Below are 11062 nucleotides of genomic sequence, written 5' to 3' on the forward strand. Positions count from 1 at the left end.
CTTCCGTAAAGCCAATCAGAAGTCCTCAGGGTGAGGCCCTGAAAAGTCCTCTACGTAGTGTATAAATTACGCCTCAATCCCGCGTCGCTGTGGTGTAGCTGGGAGCTCCGGCTTCTTAGCCTTGTAGTCTCGTTCCTGGTGAGTGAAAAGCCACCAGCCATTTAGGTAATCTCTCTCTCCTCATTGCCTCGAGAGAGGGAAAGGATCTCCTGGGCATCTTGGTACAACGATGCATTGGACAATGCAGGAGCTGGGACCGCGCGACTTCTAAGAGGGGATTATTTTCAACGTCTTAGTTCAAGCCCCTGTAATCCTCATCTGGTTATTGTGGCCATCCCCTAACTGGCGGTCCCCAAAAGTTGGCATCAGAATCACCTGAAGCTCTCTAAAAGTAGATTCCCGGGCCGCTTCTCTTAATCCTATTCCGTGCCACTGGGGCACTCCTGGAATAAGCATTGTAAATGGCACCTCGAGTGTGGAGGTGGTGTCTTCAATTCCCCCTTTGAAAGAGGTGCTGTGAATACAGCGCTTGGCAGGTGCTGCCTGTGTAGGTTTATCTTTCTCTCCCAGATCTTTAAGGCTTGTAACTTAGGAAGGCCACCTCACATTAGTTAGTGAGAAAGAATCCACTCTGGCTTCCTCCCAAGCCTTGGTTCGAAACTTACACATCCCACGTGCAGAGAGTTAGATACCAAAGCTAGGTGTCCTCACCTGTAAAACGAGGCTAACCACACCTACGCTTTAGAACAGTGGCTTTCCTTTTTCTTTTCTTTCTTTTTTAACCATAACCCACAGTGAGAACTACATTAGCATCCTGGCCCAGTACACTTACACTCCTGTTTCTATGCGCGTGGATAACAAAGTTTCCAAAAACAATGCTTATCCTTACTACCTGTGAGTTCCTAAACGTACGCTTCTCTACCGTTTCTGTTCCTTACTAATCCTTCCTCTCTTTTGGTAAATTCCTAATGCATCCTCTGAGACTCTGCTTAAAGTCTGAACACCAAACTCCCTCCCACCCAGCCATGGCATCTTCCTTCTCTGGACAGTTCTTGGCACAAGCGTGAGTCAATTGCACACCTATGTTCACTTCTGACTCCCTGCTAGACCTTGAACTGCCCTGGAAGGATTGAGGCGGGTACCCAGAGGACTGGCAGGAAATGTTTGCTGAGTTAAAGAATGAATATTTGCATACAATTACATCTACATGTGACTTGTTTATGTAGACCACACATTCTGTTCCCAGGCCATTTTTCATGTTCAGATTGCTTCACTGTCAAGCTGAGGACTCCACCCGGATTCAGTGACTCAGGGATTTGGGGGGGAGGTGGGGTTGCATATCCTGCTGGGCCACTGCCAGACCCTTTGTGGGATGAAAGTTGGGGTCAGCTGTGATTCTCCAACCCCAGGAGCCCCATCATGAAGACAGCGGAAGTGAAAAAAAAAGGGGGACACGTGTGTGTGTGTGGGAAGACAGGGTGCAAACACTTAGAATTTGGCAGCAGTTTTGAGTTACTTGAATGGTTCTTTGCTTTTGAAAGCTTCCATTTTCTTGTTTTGTTTGTTTGTTTAAATTTCTAGTCTATCTGGCCTCTCTCACACCAGAGGTACCACTGAGGAAAGGGGCGCCCCCTTAGGATAGGACCCCCTTACACTTTTGTCGGAAGCGTTGAAGTCTTTGGGTCTCACTTTCAACACTCCCCCCCCCCGCCCCCCCGCCCAAACCACCTCATGACTTCCCTTCTCACAGATCGGCATCTCTGACCAGGGCCCTGTGCTCCACGAGGGGGAGGAGTCCAAGCAGCCTCCAAGTGCCCCTTTTCTCCCCCACCGCACTGGACACTGGACACTTAGCAGCGAGCTTCTCCTAAGTTCTGAATACTGAGTCCAACCCAAGGAAATCAGAACCTTGGGTTGGGACCAGACGCATGTATGAGGAAGCTCCCCAGGTGACTGCAGCCGCCATTTGTTGAGAACCGCTCCTTCGCCCAAAGGTGTCCTCCCACGGGGTGGGGGGGTGCTCAAGTAAACAGTTTTTTTTACTTGAACTGTCTGTACCTTCCACACCCACCCACTGCCGTCCTTCCCCTTTCTGACTTCTCGCCTTCCCCACCCTCCCTGCTTCAGTCTGCAGAGCCGGAGCCAACTGGTGGTTCCTTCTGTATTTCGATGTGAGAGACCTCCCTACCAGTCCCTACCCATGTTGTCTGGGACCCGTTCTCTCTCGGTGATATTTTTCTTGTTTCCAAAGGCTTTCAGCCTCTTCTTGCTCCAAATAGTCACTTTCTCCCCGTGTCTAATTTACAAAGCTAACCACGCCCCACCCGTAAAAGCCCCATGTTCTCTTGTCCACTGCTGCACCTCCCACTCCCAGCACATGGCTCAATATATATTAGGGATACACTAAATGTTTGTTGAATGACTAACTGTGTCCTTACACTTTCCAAGAACCTATCCCCTTCTCTTCCAGGCCTATCTTCTTCCACCTCCATTTCACATCCGCTTCCCTGTCTGCCTCTTAACTCCCTTCCCTCTTCATTTCCCCTTGCTTTACCTAACATCGCCGTCATTCTCTGCCGAATGTGGCTGCCCTCGTCTGATTAGCCCCAGAGAGAGAACGTCTACCCCCAAGGATGCCGAGGAACCAGAAGGAGAGAGGGAGGGATACAGAACCACAGTCTCTGCCCTTAAGCTCCCAGTTGCTCTGGGGCCTCCTCTGAGAGGAACCACATGTTCCAGCTGGTGCTGGATGTCCCGAAACGAGAAGACTATCGATGTCCCAGCCGCTGACTATCTGTCGGTCCACTCTCATAGCGATGACCTCAGCTTTATTGTTTATTTTTGAAGAGTTACAGCCGACGCAGCCTTCTAAAGGCGGCTCATTCTGCCGTAAGGATTTTTCCCAGGAGCCTCTGCTCCTCCCTTTCCCCCTCCCCTGGTTTTCTACAGTCTTCTCTTCCTACCTGCAGAGAAATCCACGTTGCAGACTTTTCGAACCACCCTGACGCTCATGGAAGATGTGATGAGGCGAACACCTAGTTTAAATAAGTCATGGTTATTTTTTTCCTCCCCAGTCCATCTGTGATTTTGGTTACCTAGTTTCCCCAGTCTTCTGAGAGTATAAAACATGGGCAGAAGTTGTAAAACACATCTCCCTATCATACTTCGGCAGCTACCCCACTCAGCACCCAAGGTGCACACACAGCCGCTCCTCTTTCTCCTCTGCCCGGGGATGCCCCTTCCAACCTGTGCCCGGACTCATCCACTGTCTCTGCCCCCTGGCTCCCCCGCCCAGGCCCATGGCTGGCTGTCCACCAACTGCCATGGAATCTTGCAGCAAAGACACCCCGCCCATCCCTTCCTGCAGGGTTCTTTCTTCTTCCCTGGTTCTTTCTACCCCAGTTCCCTTGGGATGAGGTCCGTGTGGTGCTAAGAAAGGGCAGCTCCCCACCCCCAGGAAGGAGGGAGCCCTTTAAGGGTGGAAGGCACTGGTGTCCCTCAGCTTTTGCATGCCACCACCAGGGGGCGCCCAAGCCCAAGGCATTCCCGAAAGCAGATGCTGGATGTATTTTCTTCAAGTGCAATCGAAATATAACATATTAGTTTCAAGTGCACAGCATCATGATTTGATATTTGTGTACGTAGATCACCGCAACAGGTCTGGTCATCACCTGTCACCCTACAAAATTACCTTTTTTTCTGGTCATGAGAACGTTCAATCTGCACTCACCCAGCTGCTCTCAAATACCCAACACCAGGGTTTGTTTGCCTGCTTGTTTATGGGGAGAGGGGAAGGGAGGGAGAAAGAGAGGGACAGAAACATCAGTCTGCTGCCCCTGGCACCAGCAGCTGCCCCAACCCGACCAGGGACCAAACCTGCAGCCTAGGCAGGTGGCCTGACCCGGAATCGATCCATCAACCTGGAGACCAGTCACTTTGTGGGCCAGTGCTCAACCAACCGAGCCACACTAGTCAGGGCCCAATATGCAGGGTTTTTAATCTTACAGAAAGAAAGGCAGTCACGAAAATTCCATTTAACAAGCATGCATTGAGCGCCCACTGTTTGCCTGTTCGCCAGTTCCCTGCTTCCCCGGGAAACAGAGCGTGGTCCAGCCTCTACAAAGACCCCTTGGAACGAGCCACTTGGCTTCAAGGAATCCTTTCCTCCTATCAGCTCATTTTAGCGCCTCTGGTAACAGTGTCCCCTCCCCACTTCAGCCTCCTCCCTGCACGCAGCCCCTCTCCTCCCCTCTCCACCCCTCCTGACGCCAGCTCCTCAACTGTTTCTCTGACTCCAGGACAGCAGGCTGGGAACACCCCTGGAGAAAAGGTGGGCTGTGAATTTCCTCGGGGCGGGCACCGTCTCCCTCTCTCTTCTGGGTCCTTCTGTCTAGGCCCCCTGTCTGTTGCCATTAAAAGCTCCCTGTGGTTCCCCCCAGACACCCTGAGTGGACAGTGTGGATTCCGTGAGGCCACTGGCTAGGATGGTGGGCTCAGGAGCCCAACTCCACCCGGCAGCGCCGATCCGGCTGGCGGAGACTCGGGAAGTGGGCCGTGATGGCGATAACAATAATACTATTAATAATAACACCGGGGCCCACAAAACGGCTGTGAAATAGCCTCTAATGATCCCTTATATTTATAGATCTCCTTCTCTTCCTAGATACTTCAGAGCCATCGCCCAATTAACCCTCGCAGCTTCCCTACGAGGGACAATTAACCCCATATTTTATGGCCGGGAGAAACCGAAGCCTGAGAAGGTGCTGGAGCTGGCTAAGGTCACACAGTGCACCGGTGACAGCAGAGTTCGTAGAGCAGCTTCTCCCCTTCCTTTCTTCTGCATCCAGACCCACCTAGGTGTGTGTGCCCCCCGACACGCGTGCTCACTGCCCACCCCGGATGTGCTGCCAGGGACCCCAGGATCTGGGAGAAGCTGGAACGGGGGTACAGGACGGTTGTCTGGGGTAATAAGAAGGGACCTCCCAGCTGTCACGGAGGAGGCCCTCTCGGGGCCAGCCAAGGCTCTGGTGAAATCTTTCTCTGTTCTGCGGGACACGCCTCACGTCTGCCAGCATGCTGGTCGGGACCAAGCCTCTCCTGACTGGAGAACTCATGACGAAAGACCTGTGGCATGTCTGGGGCCCCCACACAGCATGCCTGTCACTGACAGCGCCGGGCAGATGTTCACCCTAAAAACCAGCATGAATGAAGAACCCCATGAATCCCTTCCAGCTACAGTGTCAGGGATGGCAATGGGGTTCCCAGCAGGAGAGGTGGGGCACGCGGGAGGGGAAGGGGAAGGCCGCCCCCAGCCAGAATGGCGATTCCTCGGCCTCCTCCGGAAGAAGCCCCGAGGGCAGGAGCCAGATGGTGCTACAGCTTGTGACTCAGTCTGAACTTCCAGTCTCCACTAGAAAAGCAGAACGGAAACAAGGAGAAGTTTTTTTCTAACCTGAATTCCAGTGTGCTTTTATTTATAGCAGGAGGGGAGCGAGGTTATCCAATCTAAGAGCTTCCTGCTTCCACAGAATAATGCCCTGGAGCAGGTAGCAGCCCAGAGCGGGGAGGTAAAAGCAGGATGACATCTGGCTAACGTGGACTCCGGTGGCCGTGGGCTTGGACGCTGGGACTGGGCGAGTTAGACGTGGGTGAGCCCGCGTTTGGAGAAGAGCCGTGGGAACCAAACAAACGCGAAGGCAGCCTGGGCTGAATTCTTCAAGTCTCTGATCCTTCCTGACTGGCCCCCACCCACCAGCTCCACTCCTGACTCTCCTCTTGCCTCTGACCCGCTGACCCCTGCAGCCAGGGCCTGGGGTGGCTGGCCCCGCCCCCAGCTCCCGGTCTCCCCAGCAGAAACTCCCAGGCTCCACATTGCTGAGATTTTACTAGGGCTCCCAGCTGGGTCCCACCTTTGATCTGGCTTCAAAAAATAAAAAGCACTACCAGGAGAGTAATTTCCCCGACCTGCTGGGGAGGAAGGCGGGCTGGAAGCAGGTCCGGACTGGCCCGGCCCACTCCTCCCTGAGCCTGTAGTCTGGAGCTGGTGGCAGGCAGGTTGGGGGGCAAGGGAGCAAAGGCATCCTTCCTCTCTGGTGTCCTCCCTTCCCTGCTGGGGCACTGACCTCAGGCTGCTCTGCCAGTCCCCCCTGCCCGCAGACCCGCAGGAGAAAGGACGTGAGGACAGTACAGTTGCTCCCCTCACCAGCTCCCCCGACAGTTGGGGTCCCCAACCAAACCTCTTGCCTATGGGGCTGGATTAGAGCAGCGTCCTGCTCGGAAGGGCAGTGTCTCTGTCCTCTCCCTGTTGTGCCTCTGGCCCTGCCTTGGGAAGTGCTGACCGACCACTCGGGTGGGGCCTGGCCGTGGGCAAGTCTGTGCCCACCTGGCTGGGCACCCCAGACATTACTCAGTTGGCTGTCTCAGTGCCAGCTCTGGGCTTGGGAGGCTGGACTGAGGGGTAGGGAGGGGAAGGTTGGGCTGGAGAGAGGGTGGGCACTGTCTCCCTGCGTCTCCCCATAATGGGGCTTCCTCTCCCTTCCTCTCCCTGGAACTCCCGCAAGGCCCTAGCCCAGGATTTCCACCTTCCGGGGCAGAAGCCCCGCCCCCTCCCATTTCAAAGGCTCTGGCTCCTCACCTGTCCCAGATGCTTCCCTGCCCTTTTAAGTGGTTAGCAGGGCACCTCTCCCCCACCTAGCTGAGGATCAGGGCTTCTCCATGCAGGTGCAGGGAACCTGGGGGGCCAGGGTGATGGGGTGCAGAGTCCAGAGTCTGGGAGAAAGCAGAAACACTCCCTTACACCCGCTGAGCCATCCCCAGTGATGTCCAGCTCTAGACTCAGGACCCCTGACCCACTAAAACACCCTTCCACGGGCAGAAGGAGCCAGAGGTCTGGCCCACGGGAAAACCAGCTGCGGTTTCTGGGGGGGGCGAGAACAGAGGATGCGGAGTTGGCACCGGGCACCTCCTGCTCCTGAGATCCCCAGCTCAGCCTTTGACTCATTGGCTGAACTGAGAGAGGCCACCACGAACAGGGGCCATGTGTGTTTCTGTGTCCCTGTTGTGCCACCTTTCTCTCCCTCCATCAGGTAAGGCTTCCACCACAGGCGCACGCTCTGAAAGTGTCCCCTCAATGTCAGACCCCTTTCATCGCCAGAACCCACCCCCACTCCTGCCCCCGCTTCCACGCCACTGCCGCCCTGTCCTCCTCAGAGAACAGTGGCCATGGCAACGTGAGCCCTACTCTCCCCAGAGGGGGGACGCTTGCAGAAGGGGCTCCCCCCACCTCGCCCCAGTCACCTCTCCCTGACTGGGGGCAGAGAGGAGAGTTCAGGGTGGGGAAGGAAGTTGGGAGCCACCCAGTCTCCAGGTGGGGCGGGGTCCCTATAGCGATAACCATCTTCCTGGCAGCTCCAACCTGTTCTATCGGTGAGTAATATTTTTTCCTAGAGGAGAAAGGTGAAGGCCTTGGCGGGAGTTATTCTGGCTCTGAAGTGTCCCCGAGGCTCCCCGGACCCCCTCCAGGCCTTGTGCAAGAGTTGTAAATCCCTCACCACCCACAGGCCTGGGCCCCCCCCGCTGCTGGGACTTTCATGTCAGGAGGTTTTATGCATCAGGCTCCACAGCTCCTGCCTGGGGCCTCTCCCCAGCCTGTAAAAATCCAGTCCCATAAATCTTGGCTGCCCCCCTAAGGGCCAAGCAGTGTTCCTCCCACTCCACCTCCCCCGCATGAGCCTCACTCCCCCAGAGAGATGGCAGACTGCAGAGCACTGGCAGGGAACGAGGCAAAGGACTCCTGGGAAAGGCAGCGATAGGGCGGGGGTTGTTGGGGCTGTCCAGGGCTTCCCCCTCCCCTGCCCCTCCGGCACCAGCCGCTGCCCAGTGGGCCTGGACTCGGACTGAAAGATCTGCTGCGGCAGCTGCCGGCACTGGTGGGGCTTCTGGGGACAGGGGTCTCCAGTTGGAAGGCCACTGCCCTCCATCGCCTGCGAGCACCCAGCTGAGCCTCCCGAGACAGGTGGCTGTCTGTCTGTCTGCCAAGCCCCCGGGTGCAGCCAGAAGTGGCAGGCAGCCCAGTGACTGTGCCACTTTCCTGAATCAAAATGAGCCTGAGGGTGGGAGTGGGAATAATAGTGGCTGAGACCTGGAGGGGCCACAGACGGCTCGTAGGGTTCAGAGGATTTGGTAGTAAAACACAGTTCTCGGCCTCCCAGCCTGGGAGGTGGTGGAGGCGAGAGACACTCTCCCGGGACTGGGCCAGAGAGAAGGGGGCTGGGTTGCAGGCCCTGGGGTGAGTGCCAGGGCCGGGGCAGGGAGGGAGGGACGGGCTGGTGCCCGGAAACCTCCGGCCAGAGGAGCGGAAGGCAGGGCAGGCTCAGAAAGGAGGAGGAGGGGAGAGCTGACGAGGGACAGGGTGTCTCCGGCGGAGGGAACAGTCTGTCCAAAGGTCCCCAGGGGGAGAGGACACGGGCAGGTTTGCCAGGAAGGTGAGGAGCCCGTGCCTGGCTCGGCCCTTCCTGGAATCAGCTGAAGCCAGAGGCTGGGAGGGGCAAGGTGGGCTGGGAGAGAGAGGGCTTCATGGTGCCACCAAACGCAGCCTTGCAAGCAGAGAACTTTTCACCCCAGGGTCTCACCAAACTCCCAGCTTTCGAGGAAGGACTCTGGCTTCCCTCCGGAAGAGAGGATGTTAGGACACCCATGTTGTCTGCTGTTCTCTTCTATGGAAGTCCTCTCACCCACGGCTCTGCCCTCCCACCGTGCCCAGATTCAGCCCGACTGACACCCGACCTTCCCACTGTCACTGCCGGGCCGCGATACTGCTAGCTGCTGTCATTTATTTTCGTTTTGTAAATATTTTATTTATTTTTAGAGAGAGAGAGGAAGGTAGGGAGAGGAACCCTGACATGAGAGAAAAGCATCAATCGGTTGCCCCTCGTACGCTCTCCCGACTGGGGATGGAACCCACAACCCAGGCGTGTGCTCTGACCCGGAATCCAACTGGCAAACTCTTGCTCTGTGGTGTGATGCCTGGCCAACTGAGCCACAGCGGTCACGGCGTGGCCAGCACTCACTGGGCACTTACTACATGCCGGGCACTGCTCCGGGCGCGTTCCGTGTGCTCAGCCCTACTCTACAGACGAGAAAGCTGCGGCGCAGCGAAAACCAAGTGACTTGCGCAGGATCACCCAGCTGGGCAGCGGTGCGCGGTCAGGGTTCCAGCCTAGGCAGTCGGGCGCCGGAGCCCCTGTTCTCGGCCTCTGCCCTTTACAGCAGAAATAGGGGCACTATCACCAAGGCCAGGGCCAAGGACGTCGCTGTACCTCCTCCAGACTCCCGCAGAGGTCAGCAGTGGTGCTGGCCTCTTTCCCGAGCAATGGGACTTCATAATGTTCAGGTCCTCCCGGTCCCCTTGGCTTCCGGGGATGGCCCACCTCTGAAGCAGCATCGGGGACCAGTCGCTGACACCCCTGGGTGCCTGCCTCCACTAGCGCCCAGCAGCCACCCGGAAACTGGGCAATAACAAAAGTGAAACTGACTCAGCTGGTTTCCCGCCCCCACGGAGGGAAACGGGGAGCACCCTCAGCTGGGCAACAACCAATTAAGCACTTTTTTATCGCCTGCGCCGTCACAGTCCTCACAACCTGGCCAGGACGGAGAAGAGGAAATGGGACGGGACGGAGTTCCAAGCTGCCTCCAGAGTGCACCCCGGTCATCCCCCGGGGTGGATGGCATCGGGGCCCTCCCACCCGGCCTCCCAAGCTTCCCAGTGGGAGAGCCCCAACGCCATCCAGAAGTCTCCCCCGAGTGAGGCTGCAGCCCTGGGCCCAACAGGTCTTCCAGTCTCCCAACAGTCCCTCCACAGGAGAAAGGGGTTTTCCAGGGTCCTTGGCTCCAGCGACTCAGGGAGGAGGGGAAGTCCCATCCCCATGTATCCCAGGACAGGGTCATCGGGGGGTGGGGCACCTGCACAGTCCTGGAGGCCTCTGCTTGGTGCCTCCCCGGATGCTGGCTCAGGGGTCAGGGAGTCCCAGGCTCCGCAGTACAATCTGACTTCTCTGTCCGACCAGTACCTCTCCGAGGACAGTGGTTCTGTCTCCTCCATCAGACTGAACACTCCTCAGAGAGGGCCCTGCCACGTTTGTCCTGTGCCCCCTCCCTTCTCTCTGCGGGCAGAGATTTGTCCGCAGCGGGTCACTTCTGCTGTGCTCAGAACCATGACTCTGACCTTGGCCCACAGGGGCCTACGTTCTGGTTAGGAAGGGCCACCAGAGCCTTTCAGAGCCTCCACTCCCTCATCTGTAAAGTGGGGTGATACTAGGACCCACCGTAGGGGCTGTTGGGGAGATGGAAGCCCAGCCCACAGGAAGAGCTCAGTAAACGAGAGACTCGCTGGCTTTTTGGGAATCTGGCAAAAGGGAAGAGACTCCTTCCCGGGCAGCAGCTTTCTGCCCATGGGGAAACAGGATGGGGCTGGGAGGGGCGGGAGCCAGCTGGCCTGGAGGCTGTGTGTGGGTCTCTGGCTGAAGTCCAGGTGGACAGATAGCGTCCATTACCTCCAGGAGTGAGCAAGGAGGCCTGTGGCCAGCGCGGGCCATCTCGGAGCCCCGGAGCCAAGAGCACAGTAATACAATGTGTACCTAGTTGGGACCCAACTGCCACGGCAGAGCGGAGAGGAGAAGGGGCTGTGTGTCACTGCTTCAGAAGGCCAGGGAGGAGGACAGCGGCTTCTCTGCCAGATGACAGCAGTCTCCAACCCAACAGGAACGCTTGGAGGACGGTGGAGGGCTGGGCATGGGCAGGGGGACTGGCGCCATGACGTCTCCCAGACCACGGACTGCAAAGTCTCCCAAAGGAGGGGAGAGAGCAGGAGTTCTAGGTAGAACCACACCCAAGCTGAGCATGTGTCCCCCTTCTCCGTCGCAGTTAGAGACGTGCCCCAGAGTGCAGAGTGGTCCTCAAGCCGCTTCTCTGTACCCACACTCCCTCTCCTGGGGAAGGGAAGGGGGCCTCCGGCAGGGCAGCTGCTTCGAGGAAGAGGAGGCGCTGCCTCTCCAGCCAGTTCCAC

The sequence above is a fragment of the Phyllostomus discolor genome, chromosome 8 (genome assembly GCF_004126475.2).
Source record: "Phyllostomus discolor isolate MPI-MPIP mPhyDis1 chromosome 8, mPhyDis1.pri.v3, whole genome shotgun sequence".
Lineage (NCBI taxonomy): Eukaryota > Metazoa > Chordata > Mammalia > Chiroptera > Phyllostomidae > Phyllostomus > Phyllostomus discolor.